Here is a 5,293-nt window from a genome sequence, read left to right on the forward strand (position 1 = left end):
ACCTTTTTGCAAACTGGTGCAAATTCATTAATTAGTTTTTGAAATATTAAGGGAAAAACAAATTTGTGTATATAGGGACATGGATCCTATGAGGATCCGACAGTCCTCGTGCTCCAATCTGATTGGCTGCCAACCAGTGCTTAATTTGTATAAAAAATAAGTGCCAGGGCTCGTCAAGAGACCACTGCAGCTTCCATCACACTTTCCCTTCTATGCTGCCAATGATAGTAACAACACAATTACTAACAGTCACACTCCTACAAGTGTGACAATTCAGACTATTTTAGTCCCTCAAAGCTATAAGAATGACTGGGGGGGGGCAGGTAATAGTCATTTTCAATTATTTTAGCATTAATAACTAACTATTGTTGTGGTCATCTCTAAATCACCTAGACAGCGCCACCTTATGGCAGGGTGTCCCAAGTGACGGTGCTAACAATTCAGTGCTGTTGCTGAGCATTGGAAACCACCTGCTTGAATTGAGCACTGCAGCCAACACTTCAACCAGGAAGTGTCAGCAGCCATCTTGGGACTTAGCCTCAGCCGAGTCCCACAAAAAAAGTTTTAAAAAGAAAGAAAAGGGGGCAGGGTAAGAATACCCTGACCCCCTAATTGCGGTCCTGGGGTCCCCCTGTTACTCCAACAGGGCTAAAAAGCACTTAAGAAATTGCCACAGGGATGCAACAGAACAATTAATCTGTGGCAAAAAAGAAAAAAGAAACCAAGTGTGGTCTCCCACACTTTTTTATACTAAAGACTCCAGGTGGACCAGGTCCCGGGGGCATGTAAGCACATTTAAATAAAATAAAGGAGGGGCGCACGGGGCCCCCTCCTAGGGCATTTTTATACCCCGTGGACCACCACCTCCCTGGGGCTCTATGAAAAGACCCCACCACCAGCAACTGTCCTCCAGGTGGGTTATATATGTTATGCGTTATGCAGAACCACATGATCCAGGCTTTTGCAAACATTGGCAATGCTATTAAGCCAGTTTCTTTAAAACGAGGCCTCCAAAAAATTGCTTTTCACTTCCGATTTGGTAGCTAGGAAGATGCACATGAATTTCTTCACTACACCATTGATGCAATGCAGAAAGCATGTCTGAACGGGTACAACAAGCTGGATCGTCAAAGTCAAGCAACTACGCTTATGCAAAAGATATTTGGTGAATATCTGTGATCTTGTGTGCAGTGGCCCCAGTGTAAAAGTGTTTCAGACACCTATGGCCTGTATCTTGACATCGCACGGGAGATTAGGCAGCCTGCACACATTGTATGAGCCCTAGAGATGTTTGTGAGGCCAGATGCACTGAGTCGATAGAACACATACATGTGGGCAAAGTGTAAGAAGAAAGTTGCAGCTAGTAAGTGGTTCAGTGTACATCGAAAATCCATGGTGCTGACCCGCTCGCTTAAGCAGTTTGCCGATTTTAGTGGTGCTAAAATCAACAAGGATGTGGGTTATACAGAGTTCCTGAATGTCCACCCCTACATATCTCAGACTAATGGGGACCTTGTGATGTATGGATTGTATGCTGTGTTAGTGCATTCAGGAGACAGCTGCCATGCAGGGTATTACTACTGTTATGTTAAGTGACGAACCATACCAATTATGGACAAGCTGAAAGGGGCCCTGAAGCCGGGTCAGAGGAATTCTGTGGAAGAGATGGAGCTGAGCATGATCCTGGCTTCATCTGCCAAGAACATTCTACTGCAGAAAATAGAGTCTGAGCCTGCTAGCATGAGCTTTTCATACGAGTTGGTAATGCTGGAGAGAAACTATGGGGCATATGTTCAAGGAAGTGGCGAAGTGAGGCCACTTCAGAAACGCAAGGCTACACCATATTTACAACGATATGGTGCAGCCTCGCGTTTCCCCCTGCACTGGTGCTGCACTTAGGAGTATAGCGCCAATGCAGGCACCCTTGCACCATAGTGCAAGGGTGTCTGCGTGCAGGGGACAGATTGTTTATGTGTAGGAAGATCCCCCTTCCTGTACATATACAATCTTTAAATGCCATTTCATCACTTCTATGTGTGCTGCTTTGTGTGCTGCTTAATGCAGCACACACAGAAGTCACAAAATGGCATTTCTGTAAAGATTGTTTATGACCTTCCTGTACATAAACAAGCTAGGCATTTTGCTTTTTCCATGTGTGCTGCACAAGGCATGGAAAAAGCAAAAACAAGGAGAAATAATGCATTTCTCCTCGTTTTACATACTTAAGACTAGGTTTTACCTGGTTTTATTGTTGGCACTGCCTCCTATTTACGCTGCCCTCATAAATAGGGGGCAGTGTCAAAATCAATGGGTGTTGCAGTGGAACGCCCACCACAACACCCACTGCAAGCCCCTTTCACACTAAGCATAGCGTGAAAGGGGGCCTTATTTACAAGGCAGTGTTAAGCCACTACCTTGCAAACAACCCAATGCCCCTATCGCCACTACAACGTCGTAAACAGTGACGTTGTAGTGGCAATAGGGGCTTGTAGATATGCCCCTATGTGCTTCTGAACACCAGTTCTCAGAGCTCAACCTTCAATATCTTCTGACAGCAGACACCCATCAGACGAATAGGTAGTGATAAAATGTCATTGGTAACCTTTTCATTTACCGTTTCCAAACGAAATCAATTGAAAATATAATAAAGGGTCTGTGTATGGTTTTATCAGTTGTCCTTTTTGTGACACATTTTGTTCTCTGAATGCGCAGGCGTATTTGGGAAATTAAAAAGGGTTCCCAATTTGTATCCACTGTGTCCCAGACGGAACACCTGGCTACTGATTTAAGGGATTTCTCACTTGTGACAGATCAAAACGGATATTTCTGGATTTGTTTTTCTTGCTTAAAAGACATGTTCTTCCCACGGAAGGAGCGGCATTCACTTTCGATGGCGCTGCCTTAAGTTGCTGAAACCGTTTCAAAAAGAGATGCAAGCCACTTGGAGACCTCCGTCGACTAAACATCCTTGCATCCTCTGCAGGTCTGAAGGTTGATGTTGGATAGGACTGGCTCTGGCTATCATCCATCTGCAGGAAATAAAATGAGTTCCATTGAGTGTGGTAATAGTAACACCTGTTATACAAGCGCCTAGAGGCAAAGCCGTTTGTGGTGTGTGCTAAAAAGCAACACAGTTGCTAAATATTTACATACCTACTCCCTTTGCCTGGCTTCACTGTGGACTTCTGCATGGGAGTAAAAAGTGTGCCAATAATTGAATTGCATTACGATTATATTTTAGCATTTGAATAATACTACGTTCGCTGTTGGCAAAGCTGAAGCGAATTTTCAGGAGGGCAGCATTCTGCATGATGGGGAATTGTGTGATGGATAGAACGTTGTATTTGTGGTCCTGTGTGTGATGTATTTTGGAATGCTGTATGACTGATCAGAAAGGAGCTGTTGTCTTGAGACAAGGAGCCTAGCAGTGTGATGAGGAGGGAATATGAGCTATAGACACAGAAAATAATTCCAACCATCAGTTTTCACATTCTCTGCTGATTCGAGCACTCTTTATTGGGTTGTCTTATCCTAGGGGAGAGAGATTATGACATAGCCCATTATTCAGGGGCAGAGAGGGGAGCTGTGAGCACGTGTACCAAACACAGAGGTATCACAGAAGCCCCGCAATCCATGCAGCAATGTGTACAAGGCAGAGATGCTGTCAAAGGAATACAATGATGCAAAGTGCACAAGAATGAAAGCTGGTGACAGGAGCAGAAGTGATGTACCACGGAGAGGCAGGACACCTGCTCAACAAAAACATCTCGTGGGTGAGGAACACGTGGACGCTTAGTCATGGCCACCCGAGCAGACACTACACAGCCTTCAGATGCCTAGATTCTGGAGATAAGGAGTCCAACATTTCTAGCAGTGCACACACTCATAAACCCACTCCGACACTCATGCACCCAATCACAGACCCACTCAGAGACTCAAGCACTCTCTCTGCAAAATGCATGCAAAAACGAAGCAAAGAACTCTTGGTCGTTCCCAAGACTAGGTGGAGAGCAGCTCTTATATAGAGTACCTTACAACATCAGCAACACTCTGAATTTGCTCACCTCAAAAGTCTGCTTTTCTACCAAAGTTTTTAAGCATAGGATTAGCACAATGACATCCATGCAGAGATAGAAAGGGACAACGTATTTTGCTGTTTCTACAGCAAAGTCTATAAGCATTCCATTTTGTCATTTTACAGCTGGGCTTGAATGTGATCCAGCGCTCTCACCAAAATATTGCACAAAAGACACTATCTACTACCACAAAACTTACACTACAACACTAGGCCCATATCAACAATAGAGCGCTTGAATCATGAGGCGATAAGATCTAAATATAGTTGTTTAAACCATCTGCAATAATCAAGACCAGCTTGTCATTTTTAGAAAGTTTATTTTAACACATCTAGAAAAACTTAGGTTTTGGTATTTTATTAAACAAGCATTAGAAAATGTCATAAAGAAAGATTTATTCAGTATTAATAAAAAGAGCATAAATCAAGAATTATTATTCATTAGCAGGAATAAGTAAAATTAAGCATTTTCCAAAATCCTATCTATATTTCTGTCTCTACCCTCATCACCTAGTAATAAAGTAATTAATAAAAACTCCTGTCCTCACGTGTAAAGTCCATCAGCATAACATCGTCCTCCAGAATTCTCGAGCGTAAGCCAACTATGTGTTCTCTGAACCTATTCTTATACCCTAAATTGAGCTGAGCTAACTATTTTTCACATTCCAGCAGACGAATTCTAGTTCTCCATTGGCTGAGCCACCTCGTACCACAGTAAACTGTGACACCTCCTTCTTACATGCCCGGGCAAATTCACTAGTCCATTGTTCATTTAGAAGTCTTGGCAGTTCTTCCTTAGGCTGCTACATTTTGTAGCGACAGCTTCCTTTTAACCTTGAGCCAGTCAGCTCTGAACTCCCGTGGCACGTTAGCAAACGTTAGCAAATTTCTCCAAAAAGTCATCTTTTTAGCAGTTCAATCCAAAACCTTTCAAAATAAAAGCTCAGAGGCCTTTTCCATCCTTCTTGGAATTATTTTCACTTGAGCCATTTTCATCATTAGGCCTCTTTCAGAAAGCGTAAATTTTCTGCGCCACTGTCCCTGCGCCACTTTTAAAAGTGTACTATTTTCTTGCAGTCATCTCTAAGCTTCACTTGTAAAACTATTATATAAACAAACACAAAGAAAAATTAATGAAAGAAATACAGTTTGTTCTGTTGCCTCCCATCATTGCTAATAATTAACCCATTAGTCTAAATTACCTAGCAGTAAAGCACA

General features: G+C 42.8%; 1 pseudogene; it reads left to right on the top strand.

The window, feature by feature from the left end:
• The first annotated feature begins 924 nt into the window (after window positions 1-924).
• Window positions 925-1,596, top strand: LOC144824777 (ubiquitin carboxyl-terminal hydrolase 36-like; annotated as a pseudogene).
• Window positions 1,597-5,293: the final 3,697 nt, after the last annotated feature.

This window comes from Lissotriton helveticus, chromosome 3_1, assembly GCF_964261635.1.
Source record: "Lissotriton helveticus chromosome 3_1, aLisHel1.1, whole genome shotgun sequence".
NCBI classification, from domain to species: domain Eukaryota; kingdom Metazoa; phylum Chordata; class Amphibia; order Caudata; family Salamandridae; genus Lissotriton; species Lissotriton helveticus.